Source organism: Varroa destructor, unplaced genomic scaffold, assembly GCF_002443255.2.
Source record: "Varroa destructor unplaced genomic scaffold, Vdes_3.0 BEIS01000007.1, whole genome shotgun sequence".
NCBI classification, from domain to species: Eukaryota; Metazoa; Arthropoda; class Arachnida; order Mesostigmata; family Varroidae; genus Varroa; species Varroa destructor.
In genome coordinates, this window is record NW_019211460.1 from 35,706,050 (window position 1) to 35,727,519 (window position 21,470).

General features: G+C 42.2%; 1 long non-coding RNA gene across 1 annotated transcript in view; it reads left to right on the forward strand.

Moving 5' to 3' along the window:
- The window catches only part of LOC147754646 (uncharacterized), a 65,552-nt gene that overhangs the window by 1,764 nt on the left and 42,318 nt on the right, over positions 1-21,470 (forward strand). Inside the window, exon 2 of the long non-coding RNA XR_015318084.1 lies at positions 10,938-11,029. This is a non-coding gene — a long non-coding RNA (uncharacterized LOC147754646). The remainder of the gene's footprint in view (positions 1-10,937; positions 11,030-21,470) is intronic.

The following is a 21,470-nucleotide window of genomic DNA, read 5'->3' on the forward strand; positions in this document are numbered from 1 at the left end:
GGTGGTAACAAACTTAACTTTTGGCACGTTTTCATATACACCTATTTAGACTCATTGAAAATGAGTGTCAACGTTTTATGTGGACTGAAATATCTCAGCCGTATGTTGTCCACAATCAGAGAAGCAACACCCGTACGTATCACAATGAAAAAAACAATTCGAGGAATAAAGGATGGTAAAATAAAGCCACATGGTAAAATTAATATTAAAACCTATGTAGCACAGAAAAACTGAGTCTCAGCAGAAAACTGAAAGCGCTACTCTGATTATCTTCCTACTGCAAAAAAATATTGTCTCATTGTATAACAGCATTAAGGAATCTTGAAAATTACACCTCAGAGTATGCTCACTTCATATCATATACTCACTGGACCTTGAGTACGCGACCCGAAATACGATATTTTATATTAGACCCACTGTTTATTTGAACGTGCTGCTCGTTTTCGGAAAATATTAACTCTTAGAAAATAGAATTTATCGGTTCTTTTTTTGTACGCCATCTTACCTACGCCGCATCTATATATTTAGTTATGAATCACACTTTACTTTCGGAGCAGACGTCTGCTCGTCTGCTTCTGCAAACTTTCGCTCAGGAAGCTAACGAAGTCGACATGTACATCCACTCATCAGCGTACGGCGTACGGTTGCACTAGCTACATCGAAAATATCAGACGTGCTCACAAGCAGCTGTCGTCTGTCAGATAAACTTCTATCACGTTATCTACATATAGACTGTACAATCATATTTCTATTGTCGGCCTTTTTTTCCGGCCTAGCACATACGCTATTGTGATACGAATACAAGTCGTAGTAATGGGCTGATGATTATGGCAATAGATTCAGCAAGACGCCTCTTGCTAGTTTCAGGAATCGGTATCGAAAAATGTTTACGCGATGATTGGTCAGATCGAAGCAACTTACTTGTGATGCGATCACGATATGTCTGGTTTTCAGGTTAAAAAGTTCAATGCAATCAAGTTCTAGCAGGTGCAGCATACGAATTCGGCTGGTAGTAACGTTGTAAAAATTCGCACCGTTGTGTAGCATAGAAAAGACTACCACAGCGAACAAACAACCGTTCACTCTATCCCTAACCGTTGTTTTCATTCGATATCAAAATATGAATAGGTCGAACAAAGGTGTCTGGACAAGGTCATTCGTAGACTTAGTCCTATTCAAATAAAGCAGTATTGTATTGTATTGTATGTAGCTGTATAATATTAAAACCTACGCTCGTCTATTGCTTTCTCACTTCGCCGCATTCTAGACTGTCAAGGGCCTATTTGCCGTTTGTTGTTACGACGATTCAGCCACCTTCTGTTCTGGAACGCGTCTCTAAGGAATGACGAGAGAGGATACGTTTTACGATCCGGTATTTCACCGAAGCGGGATATGAGGATACACGGCAATGATGTATTTGAGTAGGAATTAGATCCTAACATGGGATAAAGTATATATCATCTAACTGGTTAGAAAATACCTCTAGAACCTGTAGAAAAGCTATACGCGGGTTTTATCTAAGAGAAAGACAGATTTTTTTTATTAGAAAACGTTGGGAAGCCAATGACAAAACTCGGACAAGCATTCCTTCTTATGGCCAATTCTGCCATCTATTTAATCTAATAGCTTGATTTAGGCAGCCGGATAATCTCCGCTCTCTGCAGTTCAGAGTTCTATTAAAAATCGGATTTTTCAAAGCCACGTCCTCAATCCACTAGAAGCCGCATAATAAAATTTGACTGCTAAAGATATTATAGTCAAAGGTAGTGATTGCGATTATTATTCGTTTACGTATATAAGAAGTACAGAACTATGAAACAGTTCTTACAGCTTAAGTTGCTAGGGGCATCCCCTAAGTATGCTTCTCAAAGACTCAAGTTAGCGAGGAGGAGGAGGAGGAGGAGGGGGAGGAGGAGGAGGAGGAGGAGGAGGAGGAGGAGGAGGAGGGTGAAAAGCCCATTGGACTTTGCGGTACGGCGATGACTCATCGGTCTGCGTGTATGTGCCATTGTATGATGGGCTATGACCTTGGAATTTGATCAAAATTGCCAAAGTCACGATCGTCGTATGGGCATAAAAAGTGACTCGATTTAAATTCGTTTATTGCCATCTTGAGCAGTGGTGGTAACAAACTTAACTTTTGGCACGTTTTCATATACACCTATTTAGACTCATTGAAAATGAGTGTCAACGTTTTATGTGGACTGAAATATCTCAGCCGTATGTTGTCCACAATCAGAGAAGCAACACCCGTACGTATCACAATGAAAAAAACAATTCGAGGAATAAAGGATGGTAAAATAAAGCCACATGGTAAAATTAATATTAAAACCTATGTAGCACAGAAAAACTGAGTCTCAGCAGAAAACTGAAAGCGCTACTCTGATTATCTTCCTACTGCAAAAAAATATTGTCTCATTGTATAACAGCATTAAGGAATCTTGAAAATTACACCTCAGAGTATGCTCACTTCATATCATATACTCACTGGACCTTGAGTACGCGACCCGAAATACGATATTTTATATTAGACCCACTGTTTATTTGAACGTGCTGCTCGTTTTCGGAAAATATTAACTCTTAGAAAATAGAATTTATCGGTTCTTTTTTTGTACGCCATCTTACCTACGCCGCATCTATATATTTAGTTATGAATCACACTTTACTTTCGGAGCAGACGTCTGCTCGTCTGCTTCTGCAAACTTTCGCTCAGGAAGCTAACGAAGTCGACATGTACATCCACTCATCAGCGTACGGCGTACGGTTGCACTAGCTACATCGAAAATATCAGACGTGCTCACAAGCAGCTGTCGTCTGTCAGATAAACTTCTATCACGTTATCTACATATAGACTGTACAATCATATTTCTATTGTCGGCCTTTTTTTCCGGCCTAGCACATACGCTATTGTGATACGAATACAAGTCGTAGTAATGGGCTGATGATTATGGCAATAGATTCAGCAAGACGCCTCTTGCTAGTTTCAGGAATCGGTATCGAAAAATGTTTACGCGATGATTGGTCAGATCGAAGCAACTTACTTGTGATGCGATCACGATATGTCTGGTTTTCAGGTTAAAAAGTTCAATGCAATCAAGTTCTAGCAGGTGCAGCATACGAATTCGGCTGGTAGTAACGTTGTAAAAATTCGCACCGTTGTGTAGCATAGAAAAGACTACCACAGCGAACAAACAACCGTTCACTCTATCCCTAACCGTTGTTTTCATTCGATATCAAAATATGAATAGGTCGAACAAAGGTGTCTGGACAAGGTCATTCGTAGACTTAGTCCTATTCAAATAAAGCAGTATTGTATTGTATTGTATGTAGCTGTATAATATTAAAACCTACGCTCGTCTATTGCTTTCTCACTTCGCCGCATTCTAGACTGTCAAGGGCCTATTTGCCGTTTGTTGTTACGACGATTCAGCCACCTTCTGTTCTGGAACGCGTCTCTAAGGAATGACGAGAGAGGATACGTTTTACGATCCGGTATTTCACCGAAGCGGGATATGAGGATACACGGCAATGATGTATTTGAGTAGGAATTAGATCCTAACATGGGATAAAGTATATATCATCTAACTGGTTAGAAAATACCTCTAGAACCTGTAGAAAAGCTATACGCGGGTTTTATCTAAGAGAAAGACAGATTTTTTTTATTAGAAAACGTTGGGAAGCCAATGACAAAACTCGGACAAGCATTCCTTCTTATGGCCAATTCTGCCATCTATTTAATCTAATAGCTTGATTTAGGCAGCCGGATAATCTCCGCTCTCTGCAGTTCAGAGTTCTATTAAAAATCGGATTTTTCAAAGCCACGTCCTCAATCCACTAGAAGCCGCATAATAAAATTTGACTGCTAAAGATATTATAGTCAAAGGTAGTGATTGCGATTATTATTCGTTTACGTATATAAGAAGTACAGAACTATGAAACAGTTCTTACAGCTTAAGTTGCTAGGGGCATCCCCTAAGTATGCTTCTCAAAGACTCGGGTAGGGTTGTTAGCGGCAGCGTGGCTATATAGTATCAGAGAATATGGCCTTCAAACTCCGATACTGTGTTTCGAAGCTCTGGAACATGCCGTAGCAATTCGAAACTGGATTTTTTTTAACTCTAACTTAAAATTTGATGTTCAAGCAACCACGCGAACGTTTCCTAAATAACTCCTTAACGTCCTTAATTAATCGTAATCCCTATTTATTCGAAACTTACGTTTCTAAAATCCAAAGTACGACAAAAGCATTAATTGCGTTGCTTCAAATAGATGTGTAGATCAGATATATAATCTCGGTTTTGGAAAAAAAAAATGTAATTTTTCATATTTTAGAGGTATCTAGCATTGTCCTGATAGACTAGGTACGACACCTATCAAGGTAATTATTATCAAATATCCAGTACCTCTTTAAAAATGCGTCGAGGCACCTAAGGGAGAGACTCGAACGTTTGAAATCGCTTGTTTCGAACACTGTTGACTGCAAACTACTCATGCTAATCAATTTTAGATTGTCAGCTTCAGTTTAAAGAAAATCCCTAAGAAGTCGACGAGTTAGCCGCGTTCCAACGATGTGTAATAGGACATCGGCCAAACAACGTTTGTTTATTTCTTCCTTCATCCTTTTCCCAAGCTATGTTACAGATAATGCGCTCTCGAGTTTCGTTACTACAGCCTCACATCTACGTCTACCAGCCCAACCGTCATCTCCTAACTAAATAGATTAAGAACTAATGTTGTATTCTTGGAAGAATGTTGAATGGGTCTTCGTAATTATTCATCTGGCACGGAATCTGCTTTCGAAGTTGACTTCCAGGGAGTCAGTGTCGACCCAGATCAGATTATACGGCTGTCGCATACAATTGTGCATGAGCGAAATCGTTTTCTTCTTTTCTCTGTAACTTCGATCGGCGAACACACAATCAAGCACAACTCCGTCAAATTACACACACACACACCCTCAAGTCCCGTAGGTACATAAAACCCGACTTGACTTCAAACATATTCACAGAGATTATGAAAGTTTTAATTTTTTCACTTATTATGTTCTCATAGTTTGTTTGATGTTCCTGATCCTCGCCCGGTAGCCGTCATAGCTTCTCGTATGTATATAGACTCTAATCAGTGAATATTTGAGACAGTTCGATCCTGTAGTAATAACGATGTATCCACGTACAGCGTATTTAGATATTTTATAGAGGACCTAACCAGCTGACCTGCCGTACGGCGTATATTTGCGTTCTATTGCTGGCGTACATCTGATTTGTATTTTTCTTTCTTTGTGAAGAGAAGGCTACTTCGGTACCGTTAGCAGCCGGGAGCTGCCTTCGGCTTTCAGCCATCACACTCCTGCTTCTGTTTCCACACCATAATCCTTTCCTACATAACCCCCACGACCCCTCTACACTTTCCTTTTTCGATGTCATACGACGACTACTAGAAGCTGCGAAAAATACAACAACATCAGTAGCGGCAGCGGCGACAAAAGTCACGTCGCCTCACATTTTCTAGCTCTCTTTTTTTTTTTTTTTTTTTTTTCTTTCTTTATTTGCCTCGCCCGCATTCTTCTAAGCAGCAAGTAAAGAAAGGCTAGCATCTTAAGCGTGCGGGTTGTTACCGAATAGTAAAGACTGGGTTATTAGAACGACAACAATGTAAACGTGGTAGAAACAGCAAAGAGAACCTTCAGGCATTGGTTGACAAAGGCATGTGTCTACGTCGACAATACAGAATACCGACGGTCATCTACAGGTGTGAACAGAAACAGAGCGCTATAGGATGCTGACGTATGGGAACGTCCGGGAAAATCGAGCATTTCAACAAGTTGAAAGTCAGATACACAAACAAACACAGACGAAACAAATTGAAAAAATTTGTTCGACTAAACATGCGTGTTTTGTGCCCCGTTGCGGATGTCCATAGGCGGTAATTAGACTGGTCGGTGAAGCCTGCCCGAGTTTTCCTTAGTCGGTATAGATCGACAACGAAAATAGTTCTGTTACGTTTGTGATTGACGTTGCCACAGATACACGGGCAAACATTAATTTTTGCCCTAATTTCTTGTTCCAGGGACCTGGCCCGTTGGTGCTGCCTACAAATGAAAGCATGTTTATATCACATTAAACGTATATTTACTCTGAAAAATAGAAAGAAAAAGCATACGACAAAAATGTACCGCAGACGCTTACCCTCATCTGAATACACATACTCTTGTTCAGTGGCAAAGGGCAGATATTATGTGCCTTTAGTGATCAGTGCTATAATTAGTCATTAGAACCGTTGGAACTGTAAAAAATATAAATGGTACAGTACGCCACGTTTATTATATGTGCACATATAGCATGTGCAAAAATTGTGTGCAGATTCGATGTCGTCGTACGATATTGACTTTCGATTACTTGAGCGACCGGAATAATTTATAAAACAATTTTTTAGCACAGGTATACATGCGATATGTAGTGACGTGAGCCTAATATATACATCACGCTTCACACAAATTCACTGGTTGTTCTATTATTATTAGTACGAAAATTACTATTGACAGATCTGTCTTTCTTTAAAACCGATCTTTAGGCATCAGCAGAACGCGGGACCAACAAAGGCAGCATTGCCACATATTGTGGTAAGTAACAGAGACAGCGTTTAGATTGCGCATACGTGCTTGCGTGCGTGTATGCGGCCAGCGAATGTCGTTGCTCATTCTGACACTGCGTGCGGCAACAGTTTCTGGTCCCATGAAAGCAAAATCACAAGAGTCTTACTGCGGCCGAGCCAATGGCGCCATACTAAAGGCATCGCTGCTCTGATCCATAACACTATAAATATCTGTGACAAAAAGGAAACAAAATCGGGCTCTTCGTTGCCGTTCAATAGAATTTTGGTGTCGATCGAGGCGGTGACACGGGAGAGCCACAGAGCACAGATTCTAACTTATATCTTTTTCATCGTCATCATTTCTTTATTGCCTTCATTTACAAGCTACGGCTTACAAGTGAATATCCCTATTATCGCCGCTTCAAAGTGGTGATGGATAAATGCCTTCTATATAGATACATGTGACGCTACTTTTTATGACAGCGGCCGACATGTCCTGTCTCCTAATGGTCCTGTAATTGTCACGAGACAATCACAAACTACGACACGCTCGCTAATTATCATTTCTACCCTTTGGTGGATAAAATTCATACATTTCAAATTCGAAGCTAAGAAATGTGCTAAAAAAAACTCGATGGACGTTCGTACGGCCGTCCTTGTAAATGAAGCAAGCTACTGAAGTTCAACGTGGTGGCCGCCATCGTACATGTAATTATGTATAGTTGTAACTCAATTCTGTAATTGCATTTTGATCTTCTCAGCGAATGCTTCACGTTCACCCTGAAGCTTCGTCGAACATTGCGAACTGTTAACAAGCCACACATCCCAGCGGCTCATTCGGCCATCCTAGTTCGGTCAGGCCTAGTTCAGTATTAGTGATAAGCATAATTACGACAATACGCTCTCAGCGAAGCAGAAGATCAATGGGCCCCGACTCATTTGTAGAGCAAATTGACTACTGACATCGCTGCATCCAGCTGACCTCGTCAATTGTACCTCTATAATTGAGTTACGTTTCGTGCTGGCACAAAAAAAAATGATCTAATCATCACCTCAACCGTTTCGTCTTTGGCACACCTTGTACAACTTAGATAGTTTCAGTCGGTAGGTTTTGCCCAATATATATCTGTGTAACTGATGTATGCGTAGCAGGTCACAGAGGAAAGCAAGTTAGTCGGGTCTAGATACACATACGATACCTCGATGCGCATGGCTTCTGCGTCGCCACTGGCAGGCGCACCGTACCGGGCGTACATCTACGGTTATGAAGTTACTTTGCGCCAGTGCCGCTGCTAAGACTACTGCGACTATCGTGATGTTCGTCGGAACCCGATAAAACGACGACAACAACAGCAGAGGCGGCAGCAGCAGCATCGACTGGCTCGGTGCAGCCGCTACTGTGGTAACGTGGAAGACGGTGTTCTAGAAAGCAGCGAGGGTCGGGCTGCTGCTTCGTGGTGGTCGTCCTTCTTTCTTCCTGATGTTACTGCCGCTGCTATTGCCGGTCGCTACAGAAGCTTGTGCTGCCTCACCGGCTTCCTCTTCCGGTGATACTCCTCGCTGCCTTCGGCTTCGATGGCATCCCGGACGACGAGGACGACAGCGACAGTGGCGGCAGTCGGTCCTCCGTTATCCTCTTGACAGCGGAAAGAGGGGGTAGACGAGTGCTGCTCCCGGCAGCGGCGCACCGTAGAGAACTGCATCGGAGCCCAGGGAAGATGGGAAGACGAGGCGACGTGAGACGGGGGGACAAAAAGAAGGTAGCTTCAAGATGTTACTACTTTCCTGTTCTTTCTCTCGATAGGTCCTCCTCTACCTCCGACCCAGCCGCAGCAATTCCGATCCTTCAACTGGAGCCGGAATCGGGTAAATCTTTCCACAGACGAATGCCGGTAGTGCTGGCGAAAAGTTCCCGACCCTTTCCTTTTCTGACTGCATCCCAACCATCTCACATCTGTCTGGCAACCCTCTGAACCACATTTGCCGATAACGTTGTAATGATGTTTTTGGTTACAGCGGGAGGGGTCGCGAAAGGGACAAAGTAGAACATTTAGATCAGACCACCCGAACGTAGTACAGATTCAGCCAATGGCGAGGGAGCGCGACTGGATGCAAACGTCAATGGAACGGATATACTGCTGTGAACGAAGCACAACAAACCAACGACGACGACGACGACGATGATGGCGGAGGTGCGCTGGATGGGGATGGGAAAAGGGGAGATCGGAATCGAGTTACTAATATGATAGACTGAGTAAAATAACGTCTCTAATGAGAGCATCGTCTCGAACGTCACTAGCCTTCGACTTTGAGATCACATCCATTCTCTCTGTCCAAAAATTAAGCGATATTTCGTAGAATGATTATTTTCGCAGGCGGGCTACATAAGACATAAGGACAAACCTCTCATTGAGTTGCCTGTATGAAGTATGTTAAAGTGTGAATGTGAATATTAAAGTTAATCTAAATCATATCTAACTGTGCTCCTTGCGAAACGCAAGATTAATGACAAACGCGATTTACGTGAGGACGTTTCAACTTACCCCCATGAACAAAAGCATTTATTAATTAGGCGCTTCTGGTAAACATTGTCAACTGAATGAGCCCCGAATGTCATCCCAGTCGCACGTACCTTTGAGGTAATCCCAAAGCTACCTTTAAAATAACATAAACTTATAGATATCGTTTTCGTTTAGAACAGGAAAAAGTAAGACCGTGCTTGTGATATATAGTTTACAATGCTATCTGTGCTCGGTCACTTGCGCACAACGTTAAGAAATATAATGCTATCGCAGAAAGTACTCAGGGAATAATTTTCAGTTTTGTTCTGACTTGGTATATTAACAGCGTTGGCCAGGCTCGCAGACAGTATCCCTAGTTGATAAATACTAGTATATATTTGGAGAAAAAATTGAGGTTCCTTGTTAAAGAGGCCACTTGCGGTAGGCTCGAGCCTCGTTAAAACATGTACACTTCGTCGTGTATTTCAGTTCAATTGGGACGTACTTCGGTTAGCGTTGGCCCTTCATTTAGACCGGTACGCTTGTCTACACCTGTCAGGCGCCAATAGATCGATAAGGCGATAAGGGTACATTAATGGGTACATATGGTATAAGTGCAGCTCGGCGAAATCCCATGGACTGCAGAAGGGTTAATTGGGATGGTAGTTTTGTCGACAAAAGCAACCCTCCACACGTGGTTTCTATTTGCAGCATTTTTTTTCAGCTACATTGATGGGGTGAGCTCGGCCAACTTTTCTATAAGATAGCACGATTGTGCTTTGGTTGTTAACGGCACTAGACATATTGCAGAGGATTTTCCGTTAAGTCTATGATCTAGCTATTGAGAACATCGTACTTCGATCGACCGGCAGCGCAGGTTAGCCGAGTAAAGATTCACAATTACCTTTCGCTTAGTTTCCAAATTAAAGCGAGTACTAGCTACTTTTCACCTTTCATTTCGCTGGCGGCTTGTGTTTACTCTAACAATTTGCGGATCTAAAGTTTTTTCTTGCTCTTAAATAGAGTTTCACAGCACGTAGATTTTTTACATTAGGAATCTGATGTCATGGTCACAAATAACGACCCATAGATGAATCTATAGGGTACATCGGAAAGCAATTTCTCATCTTCAAAATTCTTTAAATCGTTCTAACTTTTCTGAGGAGTCAACCTAGTCTACTAGAGTAATCTATTTGGCTTCCCGTTTCCTTTCAGCTATTAAGGCAATAGTCTATTTTTTCGGCTGCTGACATAGATATCCACTCAACCGTAACCAGGCTTATCTTCGAACCTCTGACTCTTATTTTGAATCGCTTGTTTCCCGAGCCGTACTATATGGATTTGATTAGTTATAATCCGGGAAAGCAAGTCTAGGTTTTCAAGTAGGCATAATAGGATATTTGCCTAACGTAGGTAAATGTTATTGAAACTGCCAGAGACTCATGAAGCCAAAAGCTGACATACAACAAGACTACTAATCGGCATTCTTCGCCTCTTTAGGGCCTATGTGTTATCAATTTTTGACTCACAGTTTGGATTTAATGATTTGTTGTATTTCCGGTACTAGGGCTTCCTATTGAATCGTTTACCTACCCTTTGTTGCGCTAAAAGTTGTTGTAAAAGTTCCCTTACTTAACTTAGTTAACTTTTTAGCGATTGACCCTTTCATTAACCTCATGCAAGATTCACTTTATTGTGATAGTGATGCAACAAGCTCCTACGAAGCTTTTAAATTCATTGGGCTCAATCGTCACTCAACAGAGCAGCCTAATCCGCTTCTTGCAGACGTCCCAAATCTATGGGGTTTTAAAGTCCTGAAATCTCTTTAAACAAAAACTCTTTCAGATACTGTTCCGTGTTCGCCTTCAACCCCTTATATGAATGGTCCTCATTGCCTCGATTGCATATACTCTGACAGCTGGAAATTGCTGAAAAAGGTATGATCGAATAGCACATAAGACATCTACAAGCGAACCCTGCTAAAATATTCACTGCGTACCAAACATAGGTTAGTCGTACGAAAGAGAATTGCTTCAAGTTTCTAACCAAACGGTTAAATAAAATGCACGAGTGGCAAATATTGAATGTTGTTGATTATTATTTTTGATTAACTTATAACAATATTGAACACAATTCATTTGCTAAAAAAATATTATCCAGCTTGTGACGTTATGCGTTCATTTAAGTCGATGCCATCCAAGAGGCTGAAAAGGTGACTTCTTTAGCTGGGTATCTGGAAGAAGACCCAAAGAGAGTCGGCACGGGAGAGAGAGATGCAAAGGGGAGAGGATGGGGGGTACGTCTACATACGTTTCGTTAGCCAAATATTCGTTTTCTTCGTAGAAACGTGAGTAGCCAGCCATTCGGCAATCGACGAGAGGATAAACGAACGCTGGTTAGGCCATATATATTTGTCTGGTGGGAACATTAAACAAAGATGGTGGGCGGGGAAGATGGTTTTACTGATTGGCGGTCGAAGGGTCAGCTAATAATTGTGTAGCTTCGTCCTCTTCTTGTTCTTTTCTTATGTAGGTGCAGCGAAGTAACAGAATAGAGCAAAGGCAAGACAAGACTGATCAAAAGGGTGTCCAACCTAGGTCTTCATTGGTATTCTTGTACACAGCTTTCAATCTGTCACAACCAAGCTACAAATTCGCCAATAGAAACACAACATTGACAAGTACAACATTTGTCCATGATCATTTCGCATAAAAAATACTAAATCCTAACGTATTTTATATGACACGAAATGCAGTTCAAGATGTATCATTCAGCGGTTGTATGGCTACGTACCCTACCTGTAAAGATCCCGTTATTATCATTACTATTATGATTATGGTAAGAGCTAGAAGTAAAAAATATATGACAGATATTTTAAAATGATAGCCTTGCTTGAGGTAACGAATCTTTAGTTGAGCTTTAATTAAACGAATCAGCTGATTCTATTTTATGCTTATTTTAGGAAAACCTTGTAGGGATGTTTTGATGTACTCATGACAAACTTGTGATCTTGAAGGTACTAAATTTCACTGGTATCGGGAAAGGAATATTTCGCATCAGCGCGCGCTTTTCGAATTAATTCCTGTGTAACTTTATAGTGGGATAGTCGGACTTTTTTTATGAACGGCGAAAACGCCTAGACTAGAAAACTAGATACATGTTTTAGTGAATGCATTGCTAGTGTTATTTAAAAGTGCTGTTACTCACGAATGTGAAACTGTAATCAAAGGCCTGTCCGTTCGCATATTTTTTTCGATAAAAGTACATCAAATTGTAATCTTTCTACAACCTTATGCATTAAATGGAATAAAAGCCTGCAAAAGGCTAAGGACCTGCTCGTCATATGAGTAAACCCTCGGAGACCTCGGCAGGGTCGTAAGTGAGTCTCTCATCCGTCTCCTCCAGACACACGAAGGCCACACACATCGCTAGCGACAGCGACTAGTGGTAAAGGTGGGGTCAGAATAGTATCTGCTGGGTGGGGGGTATGAATTGACAGAAAATGGGAATAGGCAGCCTAGGACATAGGCTTACCAACACGACGGTTGCTAAGGAGGCCACGTCGAATGTGGGACCTCGCTTGGCCTACTCGTTTCGGTTCCCCGCAGCTAACCCGTGCAAATCGGGAAAGCTCAAGGAGAAATCGATCTTATTGCCCCAATCAAGCTATCCACCTAGCGAAGCAACACCCCGTTTATTTCTATATTTTGGCTTTTTTTCTATCAAATTAGCAACACTAGAAGGGCCGAACCGTAAGGGTTTTGGCCGGGTTTGTTCGCGACGACGCCCCTACATGCCGATAGTACTGGGGTGCCACTCCGGACGCGGGATTTGACTCCCTTTTTTTTCTCAGAGCGTGAGACCCAGATCACCGAAGGTCGAAGCAACATGGCCTCATAACGTGCCGGACAAGCAGAAGGTAGCGAACGAGAAGAAGACCTTTCTTCAGCTAAGAAAATAGCCTTATATCGGGACAGCAGGAAATTGTCTTCACTGATAGACGGATATAGGATGAACAGAAAGAGCATAGGTCAGTGGGGACTTTCGGGGAAATCTTGGAAGATGGGGTTGGGAATAAGAAGGATATTGTTCTTTCAAAATATAGGTCTCTGAAGGCGTTATAAACTTCGAAACAAAATAACTCCTTAAAGATACCTCGAGTGAACTCTAGAAGATGATCCGTTTAAAAATGTAGTTTAGAGCAGGACAGTTAGACTACGATACTAACAGAGGGAAACCTGAACGGAATGTTTTAACTACTAGGTCGTCGATGACAGGCGACGAATGATTATTAAGGCCGCCTTACTCCAAGGCATGTCGATATTTCTCAACGGATGTATTTAGTCAATTGGCCTTATTCGCCATGATAAACGCTTCGATTATCAGAGCATAGCTGCTCGCAGAAAAGTAGGAGCTCGGTTTACAGTTTTTGTACCATCTGCAATCTTGGCTAAAAATACACAAATTTGGTTAGCAAACACGCTTACCTAATATTTTAAGCACAGCCACTTACATATAATGGGAAACTTATTATTATAGTTACTTAAAAAGTCGTCCTTAACGTACAGTTGTATAGAGTACGTAGACTTACAATGTAAACAAGTTGTGATCACAAGAGTCAAAAAAAACTTGCAAAGACTGTGAATCAGTCACGACTATAGTCAACCAGACACGTGAATATGTGTTCTCTTTAAATCTGAAGAAGTTCTAAGCCCCTATTAAATTGGCTGTTGGTTTTTAGGGCGTGGCGTTTTTGAGGGCTTTGCCGACACTACCTTACCAATAACGTTAACCTGCAACGGACGCGACAATCGTAATCTTGCCTCCAGAAAGGGTTGTTATAAGGGATTCTTATCTGCATTACTCACATCATTATACGGCACACAAATGACAACTTCTATGTGCCGACACTTTTCTGCAAAAACTATCGTACACCAACATAAATTAGAACGTTCATTAAGAACGCTGGAAACAAATGGGCGGAACATTCGTTTGTACGTGTTTTAACCGATGGGATGAAAATAAAAGCTTTTGTTAAACGTTGTAAATAAAGGATTTGGCCAATTATTTTCGGTTCGTTTCCACGAACTACAAATACGTCACGTTTGCGATTTTTGCAGAGAATCACGTAGAAGACGTTACGCCACGCTCACGTTGAAAACTTCGCTTCTTAAACGATCAGAAGTTAGCGATACAACAATTAGACAGGGGTTAACGATTAGCGCAGGTTAATAAGTGTGTAATTATATCTGAATATTGTAAACTGAGTGGATTATATTGAAAACGGCCCATTATATTTTGTACAGGGTTGCTATATATACCATGTTGATGTATTGGACATTCTGAATATTCTCTTGAATATGTGGCCGAGCACTCAGCCAGCTTTGAAGACAATGAATGACAAAATCCAACATACGTATTCTTCGGGTTAACCGAACGCCATATCATTATTTTATAGCAAGGCAAAAAACTACTTCTCATGAAGCTTACTAATAATACCAAAAAAACACATGGGTGGACGAAGATAAAATGCTTTAATCTATCATAATATAAAAAGATTTTTTTTACTCGCACAGATTATGTACTAAATAAAATATTACTCATAAATGAAGATGGCTGTGAGGCTCCTTTTCGCCGTATATATAAAAGTCACACGTTAGGGCTATTCCAGATAGGACACATCCGAGCAAGCCCATTAGTAAATTATTTGAATAGTTTATCAAACCAGACCGTCTTCAAATCAGCCGAGTGTATTACCAATAATATGCTAAATGATCATGCCGCGTGCAGATTACGTGCCATCTGCTATCGTACTTGTGAAAGCAGCAAATACGGTGCTTTACGGGCTCCACCCAGTGCCACCCGCCACTTTGGAGCTACGTCCATGAATGTGAGAAAAGATTCGATAAACACTTTTGGTAGATAGGAACTCTCAGGACAAGCTGTACGGCGAACGCTTATGCCTACAGAATAAGCGCTACGCGTAAATGGTCGCGCCTCCTTTCTTGCTGATTCGACTAACCCCAAAATGACGTCCTCTAGACTAGAAAACAAATGAAAAATATTATCAAAGTGTTTCTTAACTAACTTCTATATTAGCATGTCTTTATCTAATTAGTACAAGGGAGGATTTTCCTGCAAATGGACATCAGACAACTCGGAAGTCCCCATTGTAATTTGCGCAATTACTAATTAAGAGCCGTTAAAATTATGGACCACGCAAGATGCCGTCTATAGACAGATGAAACGAAAAGACCAATAAATCTAGGGTCGTCCGTTTCGATAGCCGTTAAGTACTATAACGAACTCCTGCGCTGCGGCTGTTGGACCTCTATAATTTATAGCTGGAGTTAGCCTCACATACGTACCTTGCAGGCGGGCCGCCTTTCTGTTTCGTATTTTTAACATAAAGGAAGACGCATACTCTCCGAAATTTAGTGTAACAGCGGATCAGTGATGGAACTGTTTTTTTTTTTGGTTACGTACAAAAACTTCGGTATTCTTTGATAAGCACATTTAAACGAGTAGCATATATTCAAACCGAAATAACAAGCAGATCTGAATGTGTACGTATCTTTTTTTTCTTGTTTGTGATATACAAAGCTGCTAGGAGGCCATCACAATAAAAAAGACACTTATCAAATACATCTTTTCGTAGAGAACAAGCAGTATCTACGTTTTGAATCTTCTACAAAGAGAGCTACAACTATGGCGCACACTTCTACGGTCACAACCTGTGTCCTTTTTCGTTATTGCTATAGCGCTGATAAGCGATGACCGGTTTTAAACCTCTTAGCGCTTGGCAATAATACAGGATTAGATAATACATTATTCAGTGCGGCCACAGTATAGTTGGTCCTTACGTACTGCATATTAAGCATACTTCAAATAGCTGCAACTTCGAATCAAACGGAGCATGCCTACGTTCGGCGTCAAACAGAGAGTACTACATATACCAAAAGTTATCACCGGATCACCATGGGGCGTGGTTTCGGCTGTCGCAAATGTTTACTTTACTTCGCAGCCTCCGTCAAAACGAATAAATAGCTTCGCTAGATTATCAGTCATGTAAATAAATCAGCATCGGCGTTTGTTCTGTGTAATTAGTAACACAAATTTCTTCAACTCTTATCTGGAAATCTATGATATGACTCTACATAAGCATTATAAGACTGTTTTTAGCTATGTACGGCAGACTCACTGTTAGGAATGGTGCAAAAATGTTGCGGAGCAAAAATCTCTAACGGCAAGCCAAAGCTACGGTAAATGGTCCTGGCAAAAAGAAGAGGGACGGCGGCCTACATGTGTGCCCGTAAAAAGCTGATTTCGCTGCTTTATGCTGTGCTACTAGCCGATATGTAGGCCTGATCGCATTCGCAGGCCAATGGATTTGGGCATATTCGCGATCACAACACCCAGCAGCAAACACTAACGCCAGCCAAGATCGGCAGTTTCTCGTTCCTTTTTTCTTCGATTTTCACAGGTAGTTGCGGCGGCAGCGGGCGAGTACATCGTTGCGCCTTTGTCGGCGCTATGGCTCCGCTCGCGCCTCATCTTCATCGGACAACGAACGACATCTCCATTCTGTTGGGTATTGACGTCATCCTCGGATGTTTTGGATGTATAACATCAAGCACAGCAACTCTTGGTATCCTTTTCTTCCTTTTTCTTCATTTTCTTTCTGTTCGGTGTGGCGTTGTCATAGCCAACGCCATTCGATGTTACCGGTATTGCTTCTGGCCCTAACTTGGTCGATTCGAACAGAGCTTCGGTTCTTTCACTAAAATGAGGCCATGAACGCCATCGGCGGCAGACGCCTGCTACCGCAACGTGAGAACCATAACGAAAGGAGACCTATGGAACCTATAGTGTGCTTTTACAGACGATACACCGTAGCATGAGAGCTTTCAGGCCCGTTTTGAGAAGCCCGCCCTTTCTTTCCTTTCGACATCGTTCCGCGGATCTCTTTTTCAGACCCTCTTCCCCCGTTTCACTGGCCTGGCCTGGCCTGGCCTTCTTTGCCCATCTGACGCCCACGTCCACTGGCAGAAGCAGTATCACGGAACCACTCCCCGCTGTTCTCGCTACTACTTCGACTTCAACTGCCATCGCCATCGATGGCCTCTCGTGTCGTCGCTAACAACGACGATAGCAACGTCAACAGCGAGCATTGGTGGTGTTGCTGCTGCTGTCGCTAGTGCTTTTGCTGGTCTGGACTTCCCATTCGGCAGACTTCCCATAATTTCCCTGCCAGTTTTTCGGGGCGTACTGCATATCTTTCAGCATCGCCGCTTCCATAGAATAGGGTAGGACCAGTGTTCCTCTGTGGCGCGCGGTAGCAAGCCACAGTCGTCGGAAGATGTAGTCGAAGCCATCGACAACAACGGCGACGATGATGACAATGACAACTTTGTCTTCGCTGGAGTTTGATACCCGCCCTATGACGGTGCTGGCGGCGTGTGGCAACAGTGAGGGTTGAGCGACAGTATTAGCAGACTGCCGTTCACTAGTTGCCGTTGACTGGGGTGATTTTAAGAACCTTGTATGATGCTCGCGTAACTACGCACAGTCGCACCTAACAGAGGACCGGGGGCATCTGGAATAAAGCGGGGGACTTAGACAATCCTTATTCGGACTGTGCTGCTAATCTTCCCCAAAGCATAGCAGGATAGCAGCAGCCTCTCGTAATGCTGCGTTACCAAGTAGTAGTACTAGGACGCTTCAGCGCCTAATTAAAGCTTCCTTGGATTCTCACCGGGTTACTGAGTGCAAGAAAAGCTTCATCGGATCGCTTCCATCATGCCGCCGCCACTGCACAGCACGGTGCCATTGACGCAGTGAGCTTCATAGTGGGCGATTGATTTTTACACCTTGGTTTTTAAGCAAAAGCTAGTTGCTTACTACTTTCTGATGGCCCACCGGAACTCTGTCATAGCTAGCGAACAAAAGAAAAAAAACAGAAAAACGTTTTTCTGATGCTTTTAAAAGATCAGAGCGGTGAGAAAGGTCTTAGGACAGCTATATTTTAACATATTAGTGTGGTTCGTTACAGGTACATTCGTTGAAGTCGAGCGTGTTTTCATAACTAGCCAAGTGTTTAGAGTTATGATTGAATTTCTCTCAACTTCTCATATTGGTTATCAGTTTTCCTCCGAAAATAAAAACTTACAGACGATGTGAGTGACGAAGTCAAATGTTGTGATAAGCATTTAACCTTATTTTGTAGCTCAAAAAGTCTTCCTATCCTTTGAGTGAGTAATAAGTCTTCAACGTAGCTAAACTGTAAGACGTTATCGCACTTTTCGTGCGTGCTCTAACGTTTGCAGATGAAGTGGACACCTTAACCAACGCATCGGTAGCTGGCTACCGGACCTTCCTCCTGCTTTCAAGATCGACGACAACGAGCAACGCCTATTTTTCTTCTAAGTACTCAACTCCACCATGGTAAGAGGACCATCTTCGCGTGCAGCGCAGCTATCTTGACCCAGTCAGTTGCTTGACGAAGGAAAAACGAGCAAAATTAAAACTACTCCCCACTTGGCAAGCTGAGTGTCGCCAACGGGGCAGCGAAAGCAATTAATAAGGGAGATGAGTATAGAAAAAGCCGGCGAAGGAGCCAAAAGAGAGAGGAAAACGGGGCAATGGGGCGAGGAATAGAGAGATGCAGAGGCAAGTAGAATAAGGCTGGGGTTACGAGGCAGTAAAGGCCGACGAGAGAAGCTGCTGGATGCCGCAACAACGGCCTAGGCCGAGACGGCGGCGGTGGCGCCGTTTTTGAGCCTGAGACAGGAAACTTGGGGCGCCGCCACCGCCGCTCGTCCCCTCGCATGCTCCAGGTCTCGTGTTCCCGTCTGTCCTTGTGAGTGATGAGTGGAACTCCTAGCATTTGCTGCTGCGGATATCCCGAGAGGGCTTTACTGAGCCTTCCTGTGAAAGCTTCCCAGTATACTAATCGCTGATTCGCGCTCCTTCGCCGGCTGCTAAAAACGGACGACCCTGTCTTACCAGAAGGGTCACCTCTATTCGACAATGGTTCTACGTGCCTTCCTATTTCATTTAGAAGAGCGTGTTATATGCGAGTTTAAGCTGCGAGCTTCGTATTTATCTTGCAAAAAGACTAGACTATGTCTCTTCCTTTACCACTTCTTCGCCCGTGGCAAGGAATAACTGAAATATCAGCCCCGTAGCGAACAAACAAAGTAGGCGTGTTACCGTCGTTATCACTGCGTATGGTCCTGTGCGGTCTGCGTTGCTGCGTTCCACGAGTTACACATACTTAAAATCGTTTAATCATACTGGAACTTCACTTTTGGTATGCGAAGTTCTGTTTAGTTAATAGATTCCTATCATCTTTATTGAATCGATATTCTCGACTTCGTTTATAATACTGAATTGACGAAAAGCATCGAACGTTTTTCTAGCTAAATGACTTTGAGGTCACATATGTCAGCAAATATTTAGTAAGAGTACGGTATCAACGTTGATATCACTTGAAAGCTGATTTTATAGTAGTAAATAGTCTAAATATTTTGTAAAGCCGTTATTCAGACGAATGACATTTTTATGGGAACAGAGTTATAAGGGTAAAGGCATGAATGCTGCCTAGGACCACGTGCTATTAATGGTCACAGTGCGTTACAGTGTAGCCTTTTGTATTTGCATGGCTTAAGTGCAGTGATTTGATAGTAGCGATAAGGAAAATGCAAGAAGCCATATGAAAAAATGATCATTACTAGAAAATCAGACAGAGAAAATAGGTCGCATCTTTTTAGCAGGAGACGACTGGGCCTGCTCCTATCCAAGGCGAGCGCGCCGTTTATCTATTCAATAAAGTTATGTTAGTCTAGCATCCGGAAGCAAACGTGTCTGTCGTACGCCGATCAAGAGTAGGCGAGAAACTTTGAATTTCTTCATATTCACACAGCATTTAAAGTCAGTCAAGCCATATACTGGTGTACAGTCTTCATGCCTAATAACAGCTTGCCATAGTGGTTTTCCGACGGGCCGTACATATTTACGTCTATTGTTTTTTTCTTAAATCGTACGATAACCGCAAGTATTTGTGTAGGCAATAGAAAAACTAAGTGAACTACACGTGCGCGACGGACACACGTCTGTAGGTTATCTAAGATCATCTTACTCTGATCCAAATCGTTAATAATAAGTCACGTGATATACAGATTTGTACGCAACAGATCCGAAAGTATTACTACAATTTAATTCAGAGCATTTCCACGCTTGAAAACAATAAGATTACACTGCCGTCTAGCGGGAAAAGTCTTTGCCATTTGAAATGTGGAAAATTTTCATTCATGATTAGTTAATCAACAATTATTCACTTGGGTGTTCCATGTTGAAATTCAGATATTTGGCTACAAAAGCCCTTTACTATCGTGAATCCCGTCTACGCAGGCATCATATCTGTCATTTACCCTTGTGCAGGTATCCAAGAGCTTTGCAGATGATCACGTAAAGTCCTTGTGAAGAAGAACCCTTTAACTAGGGTAAAAGAAATGGAAGGAGTTTTGTACGTTCGGTTTAATCGCTAAACGAGTGGCTTATTTGTCAGAGCCATAGATAGCTAGTTTTTCTATAGAAATTGTACATTGATTCCAAGTGCATCTCGTAGTGATCCGGCATATGTACGAAAGACTCGTTTGAGTCTTTCGTCTATTCTCAGCTATTCGCTGCTCGAGCCAAACGGACAATTCTATGAGCCCCTCCCATTGTTATAACGTCAGTCGTAATAATACGCTGGCAGGCACATCTGCAATCCCAGCCAAACTCACGGTTCTTTGCCACTTAATAAGAGGTCTCGTACGGAGAGCCAATTTGCGCATAAATATATCTCGAGTGCAGCTTATGTAGGAGAGATCTGAGTGGATTTAGGTCGCATTGTCGCATATGGGCCGCAATTTCATAACGATGACGGCCAAAGGCTCATAGGCATATTTTACTGTAGAGCTACGTTTGTATGTGAGTCCCGGCTTACATTAAATATCCACAGACAGGTACATTAGCTTCGTAAGGGAACACAATTGGTTATCGAGTAACGTGGCGTAGTTCGTTTGAACCATGAAGATTCGTTCGGATCTGAGATCGTGGGTAAAAACTGTGGTGAAAGTGTACCTATAAATATTTATTAGGCAGGTAATAAATTTTCAGTTGAAACTTATCATCAGTTAGAATTTTTCGTCCTGGACTCAAGCTTTCGGACACAATTTGCCCTCGTAAAAACGATGATCAAATAAAGCAAACATCTATCATAGGAAGACGTTTTCATTTTAAAGAGTATCTAACGGTTCAAGGAGGATTAGCAAACAACACGTCTGACGATGTTACCTACCTCTCTTACGAAAATCTCTTCCAGGTCCTGGA